We start from the raw sequence: 10,478 nt of genomic DNA, 5'->3' as shown, positions 1-10,478 counted from the left end.
GAGAGGGAGAGGTTAAGAGAGATTAAGAGAGAGAGTGAGGGGAGAGGAGAGAGAGGGGGTAGAAAAAGAGAGAGGGGAGAGAGAGAAGAGAGCGAGAGAGGCAAGAGAGAGATAGAAAGGGGGAAAGAGAGGGGGAGAGAAAGGAGAGAGATGAGAGAGAGGGTAGAAAGCGAGAGAGAGGAGGGAGAGAGAGGGGAAAGAGAGAGGGGTGAGAGAGAGAGGGGAGAGAGAGGAGAAAGAGGGGATAGAGAGAGAGGGGGCGAGAGAGAGCAGAGAGAGAGTGGAGAGAGAGTGGTTGGAGATGGGAGAGGGAGGGGGAGAGAAATAAGGGATAGATGGGAGAAAGAGGGGAGAGAGAGAGGGTAGAAAGTGAGAGAGGGGGGGAGAGAGAGGGGAAAGAGAGAGGGGTGAGAGAGGAGAAAGAGGGGATAGAGAGAGAGGGGGCGAGAGAGAGCAGAGAGAGAGAGTGGAGAGAGAGCGGTTGGAGATGAAAGAGGGAGGGGAGAGAAAGAAGGGATAGATGGGGAGAGAGGGAGAGAGGAGAGAGAAAGAGGAGAGAGAATGAGAGAGAGAGAGAGAGAGAGAGAGAGAGAGAAAGGGAGAGAGTGAGGGAGAGAGAGAGAGAGAGAGGGGTGAGAAAGAAAAAAAGGGGAGAAAAGAGAGAGAGAGAGAGGGAGATTAAGAGAGAGAGTGAGGGGAGAGGGGAGAGAGAGAGGGTAGAAAAAAGAGAGGGAGAGAGAAGAGAGCGAGAGGCAAGAGAGAGATAGAGGGGGAGAGGGGGGAGAGAGAGGGGGAGAAAAAGGAGAGAGAAAGATTAGAGAGAAAGAGGGGAGAGAAAGAGAGGGGGTGAGAGAGAGCACAGAGAGAGAGTGGAGAGAGCGGTTGGAGATGAGAGAGGGAGGGGGAGAGAAAGAAGGGATAGATGGGGAGAGAGAGGGGAGAGAGGAGAGGAGAGAAAGAGAGCGAGAGAGAGAAAGAGGGGGTGAAAGGGAGAGAGTGAGGGGAGAGAGAGTGAGAGAGAGAGAGGGTAGAGAGAGAGAAAGAGAGAAAGAGAGGGAGAGAGAGAGAGAGAGAGAGAGAGGGGAGAGAGAGGGGAGAAGGGGGAGAGAGAAAGGGAGAGAGAGAGAGACGAGAGAGAGGGTGGAGAGAGAAAGAGGGGAGAGAGAGGGGAAAGAGAGAGGGGAAAGAGAGCGGTTGGAGATGAGAGAGGGAGGGGAGAGAAAGAAGGGATAGATGGGAGAAAGAGGGAGAGAGGAGAGAGGAGAGAGAAAGAGGAGAGAGAGAGAGATAGAGAGAGGGTAGAAAGCAAGAGAGGAGGGAGAGAGAGGGGAAAGAGAGAGGGGTGAGAGAGAGAGAGGGGGAGAGAGAGGAGAAAGAGGGGATAGAGAGAGAGGGGGCGAGAGAGAGCAGAGAGAGTGGAGAGAGAGCGGTTGGAGATGAGAGAGGGAGAGAAAGAGAGAGAGAGAGTGAGGGAGAGAGGGAGAGGGAGAGAGAGAGAGAGAGAGAGAGGGAGGGGAGAGAGAGAATGAGAGAGAGGGTAGAAAGAGAGAGAGAGAGGAGGAGAGAGAGTATGAGAGAGAGGGTAGAAAGAGAGAGAGAGGAGAGCGGAGAGAGAGGGGGGAAAGAGAGAAAAGACAGAGGGGGAGAGAAAGAGCTGGAGAGAGAGAGAGAAAGAGAGTAGGAAAGAGAGGGGTGAGAGATGAGAGAGGGGAGAGCGATAGAGGGGAAAGTGAGAGAGAGGGGAGAAAGAGAGAGAGGGAGAAGAGAGAGATGGGGAATATAGAGAGATGGGGGAGAGGGGGAGAAGGGGGAGAGAGAAAGGGGGAGAGAGAGGAGAGAGAGAGGGAGGTGCGAGAGAAAGAAGGGATAGAGAGAGTGAGAAGGGGTGAGAGAGAGGAGAGAGACGAGTGAGTGGGTAGAAAGCGAGAGAGAAAGAGGGGAGAGAGAAAGAGGGGAGAGAGAGGGGAAAGAGAGACGGGTGAGAGAGAGAGAGAGAGAGAGAGAGAGGGGGATAGAGAGAGAGGGGGCGAGAGAGAGCGGAGAGAGAGAGTGGAGAGAGAGTGGTTGGAGATGAGAGAGGGAGAGAAAGAGAGAGAGAGAGAGAGGGAGAGGAGAGAGAGAGAGAGAGAGAGAGAGGGAGGGGAGAGAGAGAATGAGAGAGAGGGTAGAAAGAGAGAGAGAGGAGGAGAGAGAGTATGAGAGAGAGGGTAGAAAGAGAGAGAGAGAGGAGGAAGGAGAGAGAGAGGAGAGCGGAGAGAGAGAGGGGGAAAGAGAGAAAGACGGAGGGGGAGAGAAAGAGCTGGAGAGAGAGAGAGAAAGAGAGGAGGAAAGAGAGGGGTGAGAGATGAGAGAGGGGAGAGCGATAGAGGGGAAAGTGAGAGAGAGGGAAGAAAGAGAGAGAGGGAGAAGAGAGAGATGGGGAATATAGAGAGATGGGGGAGAGAAGGGGGAGAGAGAAAGGGGGAGAGAGAGTGAGAGAGAGAGGGAGGTGCGAGAGAAAGAAGGGATAGAGAGAGTGAGAAGGGGTGAGAGAGAGGAGAGAGACGAGAGAGAGGGTAGAAAGCGAGAGAGAAAGAGGGGAGAGAGAAAGAGGGGAGAGAGAGGGGAAAGAGAGACGGGTGAGAGAGAGAGAGAGAGAGGGGGATAGAGAGAGAGGGGGCGAGAGAGAGCGGAGAGAGAGAGTGGAGAGAGAGTGGTTGGAGATGATAGAGGGAGGGGGAGAGAAAGAAGGGATAGATGGGGAGAGAGATGGGAGAGAGGAGAGAGAAAGAGGAGAGAGAGAAAGAGGGGGGGTGAGGGGAGAGAGAGTGAGTGAGAGAGAGAGAGAGAGAGAGAGAGAGAGAGAGAGAGAGGGGGAGAGCGGGAGAGAGAGGGGGATGAGAGAAAAGACGGAGGGGGAGAGAAAGAGCTGGAGAGAGAGAGAGAGAGAGAGGAGGAAAGAGAAGGGTGAGAGAGATGAGAGCGATAGAAGGGAAAGTGATAGAGAGGGGAGAAAGAGAATGGGAGAGAGAGAGGGAGAAGAGAGAGATGGGGAATATAGAGAGATGTGGGAGAGAGGGGGAGAAAGGGGGATAGAGAAAGGGGGAGAGAGAGGGGGAGAAAGGGAGAGGGAGGTGTGAGAGAAAGAAGGGATAGAGAGAGTGAGAGGGGTGAAGAGAGAGAGGGGAAGAGAGAGAGAGAGAGAGAGAAAGAGGGGAGACAGAAGGGATAGAGAGAGTGAGAGAGATAGGAGAGAAAGAGGAGGAGAGAGAGAGAGAAAGAGAGAGGGAGAGAGAGAAAGGGGAGAAAGGGAGGGGAGAGAGAGAGTGGGGAGAGAGAAATAGAGGAGAATGAGGGGAGAGAGAGAGAGAGAGAGGAGAAAGAGTGAGAGAGAGAGATTGGAGAGAGAGATAGGAGTGAGAAAGAAGGGAGAGAGACAGAGAGAGGGAAAGAGAATGAGAGGAGAGGGGGAGGCGGGAGAGAGGGAAGAGAGAGGGGGAGTGAGAAGTAAAGAGGGGAGAAAGAGAGAGATAGAGGGAGAAAGAGAGAGAGTGAGGAGAGAGAGAGACAGAGAGCGAGAGAGGCAAGAGAGTGAGGGGAGAGAGAGCTAGAGGGAGAGAGAGAGAGGATAGAAAGAGGATTGAGAAAGAGGGAGAGAAAGAGAGAGAGAGAGAGGGTGAGAAAGCTAGAGAGTGAGAGGACAGATAGAGAGAGAGCGCGAAGGAGAGAGAGAGAGAGAGAGAGCAAGTGAGAGGGTAAAAAGAGAGAGAGAGAGAGCGAGTGGGAGAGAGGGGGAAATAGAAAAGATGGAGGGGGAGAGAAAGAGCTGGAGAGAGAGAGAGAAAGAGAGAGAGAGAGAGAGAGGAGGAAAGAGAGAGGTGAGAGAGAGAGCGGGAGAGAGAGAGGGAGAATAGGAGAAGAGAGAGATGGGGAATAGAGAGAGAGGGGAAAGAGAGAGTGAAAGAGAGAGACGGTGGAGAGAAAGGGGAGAGTGAGAGAGGGGGAGAGAGGGGGAGAGAGAAAGGGGGAGAGAGAGAGGGAGAGATGGGAGAGGAGGAGAAAGAGAGAGAGATGGGGAGTGAGAGGGAGAGAGAGCGAGGGAGGGGCGAGAGAAAGAAGGGATAGAAAGAGTGAGAGGGGGTGAAGAGAGTGAGGGGTTTGAGATAGAGAAAGAGGGGAAAGAAAGAGAGAGAGAAAGGAGAGAAAGAGAGGGGGAGATGAGATAGGGGAAAAAGAGAGTGTGGAGAGAGAGTCGTGATCGAGACAGAGAGAGAGATTGGAGAGATAGGAGTGAGTGAGAAAGAAGGGAGAGAGACAGAGAGAGAGGGAAAGATAGTGAGAGAGGTGAGAGACAGGGAGATAGTGGAGAGAGATGGGGAATAGACAGAGAGGGGGAAGAGAGAGGAGAGAGAGAGAGGGAGAGAGAGAAAGAGAGAGATGGGGAGAGAGAGGAGAGAGAGGGAGAGAGAGAAAGAGAGAGAGATGGGGAGAGAGAGGGAGAGAGTGGAGAGAAGGGGTAAAGGGAGATAAAGGAATGAAAGGAGAGAGTTGGACATGATGCATAGTTGATACGCCATATGATCTTGTAACACCCACTCCTAATTTTCCATTGTGCCATAATCCTCCTATTGTCCTAGCGATTCAACCGGCCTGTTTTTGTGTCACTTTCATCCCCCTGACACCTCCGCTCTGTCCTGGACACTCTCTGAATTCTTACCTGTGAGTCACTGCGATCGCTTTTTATTCAAAATGTCCATTCTCTTCCCTTCCTTTCTCTTCGCTCCCATCTGTCTCTCTCCTTTTTAACTCCCATTCTATGCCACCCTCTGGGTGTCAGGCCTCAGTTGGTGCTCATTGAAGCAGACAGGGCACTAAATCCAGGCCCAGGCTTTGGCACAAAGAAAGCTCTGCTCCTGAAAGCCCAGAGGGCCCCTCAGCTCCCTCTTGAGGAGAGGAGTTAAGCTCAACAACTCTCCAAGGAGAGACAGAGAGAGAGAGAGAGAGAGAGAGAGAGAGAGATACAAGGGGGAGGAGAGGAACAAAATCACAACGGTAAAAGGACCAGAAATAATTTCATAAACAGAGAGTTTAAAAAGACATTCACCACTACCCAGCATGGAGCCTGCAGTACAAAGCAATTACCACTGGGGCCGCAGGTAGCCTTGAGCGTTGGGCCAGTATCAGAAAGGTTGCTTGATTAAATCCCCAAGCTGACAAGGTAAAAATCTGTTGTTCTGCCCCTGAACAAGACAGTTAACCTACTGTTCCCTGGTAGGCCATCATTGTAAATAAGAATTTGTTCTTTAATGACTTGCCTAGTTGAATAAAGGTTACATTTAAAGCATGGAAGCTGCAGTATATAGCAACACCACTACCCAGCATGGAAGCTGCAGTATAAAGCAACACCACTACCCAGCATGGAAGCTGCAGTATAAAGCAACACCACTACCCAGCATGGAAGCTGCAGTATAAAGCAACACCACTACCCAGCATGGAAGCTGCAGTATAAAGCAACACCACTACCCAGCATGGAAGCTGCAGTATAAAGCAACACCACTACCCAGCATGGAAGCTGCAGTATAAAGCAACACCACTACCCAGCATGGAAGCTGCAGTATATAGCAACACCACTACCCAGCATGGAAGCTGCAGTATAAAGCAACACCACTACCCAGCATGGAAGCTGCAGTATAAAGCAACACCACTACCCAGCATGGAAGCTGCAGTATAAAGCAACACCACTACCCAGCATGGAAGCTGCAGTATATAGCAACACCACTACCCAGCATGGAAGCTGCAGTATATAGCAACACCACTACCCAGCATGGAAGCTGCAGTATAAAGCAACACCACTACCCAGCATGGAAGCTGCAGTATATAGCAACACCACTACCCAGCATGGAAGCTGCAGTATATAGCAACACCACTACCCAGCATGGAAGCTGCAGTATATAGCAACACCACTACCCAGCATGGAAGCTGCAGTATAAAGCAACACCACTACCCAGCATGGAAGCTGCAGTATAAAGCAACACCACTACCCAGCATGGAAGCTGCAGTATATAGCAACACCACTACCCAGCATGGAAGCTGCAGTATATAGCAACACCACTACCCAGCATGGAAGCTGCAGTATAAAGCAACACCACTACCCAGCATGGAAGCTGCAGTATAAAGCAACACCACTACCCAGCATGGAAGCTGCAGTATAAAGCAACACCACTACCCAGCATGGAAGCTGGTGTATAAAGCAACATCTCGAGCAACAGATCTGCTGTTATGCAGTGTTTACATGGTGAGAGGGAGACGGCAAACCGGATGTCATTGTTTTCAATGAGAGTACGATGATAAATGCCATCAGCCGTCACTGTTGACAGGACTTTCTTCCAAAGTTAAAATATTTTAACTTTTGCCATAGTGTTGTGTTCTACCAGATGTTGATTTATACTGTTTGTTTACTGAATGCATACTGTCATGCTGGCTTGCTTATTGCCGTGAACATCTTTCTTGTCCCATACCGACTGGTATGATGATTTTTGCTTCCCTCGTCTAAATGCAGCATTAGCTAGATGAAGACTTAACGATCCATTTATTTATTTTTACCTTTATTTAACTAGGCAAGTCAGTTAAGAACAAATTCTTATTTATAATGACAGCCTAAGAACAGTGGGTTAACTGCCTTGATCAGGGGTGCAACGACAGATTCGTACCTTGTCATTTCGGAGACTTGAACTTGCAACATTTTGGATACTAGACCAACGCTCTAACCACTAGGCTACCCTGCCACCCCATCTCACTCCTCCATCTGCTTCCAACTCACACTCTCAAACACAAAGCTCTCTTGAATGCAGCTCACTTTCCAGCTCACACTCTCAAACACATAGATCCCCTGAATTCAGCTCACTCTTCAGATCCCAATCACCTGAATTCTGATCACCTGCTCGCACACCTGTATGTCATTATCACACTATTCAGTTCAGTTCTTTGCACCCCGTCACTGTGAGGTATTGTTTGTTTTGTGACACACATCTTTTGTTTTTCCCGTGATTTACTCCTCCCATGTATGATAGTTTTTGCCTGCCTCACTAACGACACCATTTGCCTATTCCCTGCCTGTACTTTAGCCTGCCTGTACTTTAGCCTGTCGGATTTCCTGTTATCAACCTATTGCCTGATCTCCCATACTACGTTACAAGCCTTTTCCCTGCTTGTACTGTTGCCTTTTTGGACCCCGTGTGTATGACCTTCTGCCTGCCCCTGGACCCAGCTACCTCCTGTGGACCTTTACAATTAAGCACCTGCTGCGCCCTGCGCTTGAAACCAGCTCTGTGTCTCCCCTTGTATTCATTACACCTCCATAGTGCATCTTTAGCTTTAGTTATGTCTCCATAGTCAATACACAAGTAACTATCATGTCAATAACAGAGGGATATACACTATATATACAAATGTATGTGGACACCACTTCAGATGATTGGATTCGGCTAATTCAGCCACACCCGTTGCTAACACGTGTACAAAATCGAACACACAGCCATGCAATCTCCATAGACAAACATTGGCAGTAGAATGACCTTACTGATGAGCTCAGTGACTTTCAACGTGGCACTGTCATAAGATGCCATCTTTCCAACAAGTCAGTTCATCAAATTTCTGCCCCCCTAGAGCTGCCCTGGTTAACTGTAAGTACAGCAGTGGTGGACAATGCCGGTTAAGAGGGAGGACTATATTTTTTTCATGCGCATGGCCTTATTTCTATTACAACATATTGGATGACTCTCATTCATATTACATTCACAGAGTTCAATGTAACAGTTATAGGTTTAGGCTACTACATGACACTAGAATTTTCCCTATACCCATCATGAGGTTGCTATAACCTAGCCTATGAATGAAAGTTTACAGCATAGGTGCACAAAGGTTGACAGACAAATTTCAGGTGACATACAGTAACACATCAATACCGCCTTGCACATTCTTGCCTACATCTAACTGATATAAGGTGTCATCGTTAGTCCAACAGTTGTGAACAAGAGTTTCTATTGGTCAAATAAAAGTATGTTTATACCCGTTTTGTTCTGTTTGCTTCTGTGCTTCCACTTCTGTGGGAGCATGAAGTAGAACTGAGCTGTTGATAGTCTCTGTGTGGGTAGAATGAAGTAGAACTGAGCTGTTGATAGTCTATGCGGGGAAGAATGAAGTAGAACTGAGCTGTTGATAGTCTCTATGGGGGAGAATGAAGAAGCACTGAGATGTTGATAGTCTCTGTGTGGTTAGAATGAAGTAGAACTGAGCTGTTGACAGTCTCTCTGTGGGTGAGAAGGAAGTAGAACTCAGCTGTTGATAGTCTCTGTGGGGGGTGGTGAGAATGAAGTAGAACTGAGCTGTTGATAGTCTCTCTGTGGGTGAGAATGAAGTTTAAAAAATTATAATAATTGTCTGTCGTCTGTCCTCGGTTGCAACACTCACTACTTAGTTCCAAATTGCCTCTGGAAGCAATGTCAGCACAAGAACTGTTCATAGGGACCTTCATTAAATGGGTGTCCATGGCAGAGCAGCCGCACACACGCCTCAGATCACCATGCACAACGCCAAGCGTCGGCTGGAGTGTTGTAAAGCTCGCCACCATTAGAGTGATAGAGTGATGAATCATGCAAATCTGGGTTTGGCAGGTGCCAGGAGAAAGCTACCTGCCCCAAATGCATAGTGCCAACTGTAAAGTTTGGTGGAGAAGGAATGAAAAATGGTCTGGGTCTGTTTTCATGGTTCGGGATAGGCCCCTTAATTTCAATGAAGGGAAATCTTAATGCTACAGCATGCAATGACATTCTATATGATTCCAACTTTGTGGCAACAGTTTGGGGAAGGCCTTTTCCTATTTCAGCATTACAATACTCCTGTGCACAAAGCGAGGTCCATATAGAAATGGTTTGTCGAGATCGGTATGGAATAACTTGACTGGCCTGCACAGAGCCCTGACCTCAACCCCATCGAACCCTTTTGAGATGAATTGGAACGCTGACTGCGAGCCAGGCCTAATCGCCCAATATCAGCGCCCAAACTCACTAATGCTCTTGTGACTGAATGGCAGCAAGTCCCCTCAGCAATGTTCCAACATCTAGTGGAAAGCCTTCCCAGAAGAGTGGTGTCTGTTAATGCAGCAAAGAGGGGGACCAACTCCATATTAATACCCATGATTTTGGAATTAGATTTTCGATGAGCAGATATGCACATTATTTTAGTAATATAATCTATAAACTGAGGAGAAGAAGAGAGAGGAAGCAAAAGAGAGGAGAGGGAAGAAAGGAGATAGATAGGCTAAGTGGAAGAGGGAAATGGGAGAAAGAAAACAGGTAAAGGAGATGTGTAGATGAGGAGGGAGAGGTATTGGAGGAGAGGGGCGAGGGTGTTTGTTAGGTTTGTGGTGAGGATTTTAATTAGTGATAATTGGCCACTGAGGGAAATGTTACTGAGGGAGGGATGGAGGGATGAGGTGAGGGAGGATAACTGGCAACTGGCAGTGGTGACGAAACAATCCCTCCCTCTCTCTCTCCCTCCCCGCTCTCCTTCTAGAATATTCTCTCCCTCTCTTTCTCATTTACTCTCTCCCTCTCTTACTCATTTATTCTCTCCTTCTCTTACTCCTTTACCCTCTCCATCTCTTACTCCTTTACTCTCTCCCTCTCTTACTAATTTATTCTCTCCTTCTCTTACTCATTTATTCTCTCCTTCTCTTACTCCTTTACTCTCTCCATCTCTTACTCCTTTACTCTCTCCCTCTAACTAATTTATTCTCTCCCTCTCTTACTCATTTATTCTCTCCTTCTCTTACTCCTTTACTCTCTCCATCTCTTACTCCTTTACTCTCTCCATCTCTTACTCCTTTACTCTCTCCATCTCTTACTCCTTTACTCTCTCCATCTCTTACTCATTTACTCTCTCCATCTCTTACTCCTTTACTCTCTCCCTCTCTTTCTCCTTTACACTCTCCCTCCCTGACGTGCATTGCTGACTCTCTGTGGTTTTGACACGGTAACACTGTAGTATCGGTACACAGGTGGGCTCTGGGGCTGTGGTTGTCTGGTCTACCTGCCAAAGATTCCCTACTCTAACAACAACAAACACACAGATTAACACACACACACACACACACACACACACACACACACACACACACACACACACACACACACACACACACACACACACACACACACACACACACACACACACACACACACACACACACACACACACACACACACACACACACACACACACATTATCCGCCTGATGCTTCTGCGTCATTCTACCATACTATTTTTCTCTCCCTCTCAATTTCTTTTCCCCTCTCTCGTCTTCAATTTTTCTTTACTATTCTTCCAGGGTTGCTACACTGGAGACTGGACACTTTATTGAATCCAGCTCCAGTTAATGGTGGTTAACAGTTTGAGGCAGTTAAACTGTTAGGGTCTGTTAGTTAATGGATGGCTGTGTTT

At 48.4% G+C, this 10,478-nt stretch overlaps 1 pseudogene; it reads left to right on the top strand.

Annotated features, from left to right (window-relative positions):
• Positions 1-1,492: 1,492 nt before the first annotated feature.
• Positions 1,493-3,753, top strand: LOC135571677 (RNA-binding protein 25-like; annotated as a pseudogene).
• Positions 3,754-10,478: the final 6,725 nt, after the last annotated feature.

This window comes from Oncorhynchus nerka, linkage group LG5 (genome assembly GCF_034236695.1).
Source record: "Oncorhynchus nerka isolate Pitt River linkage group LG5, Oner_Uvic_2.0, whole genome shotgun sequence".
Lineage (NCBI taxonomy): Eukaryota > Metazoa > Chordata > Actinopteri > Salmoniformes > Salmonidae > Oncorhynchus > Oncorhynchus nerka.
This window is presented reverse-complemented; position numbering and strand designations above follow the sequence as displayed.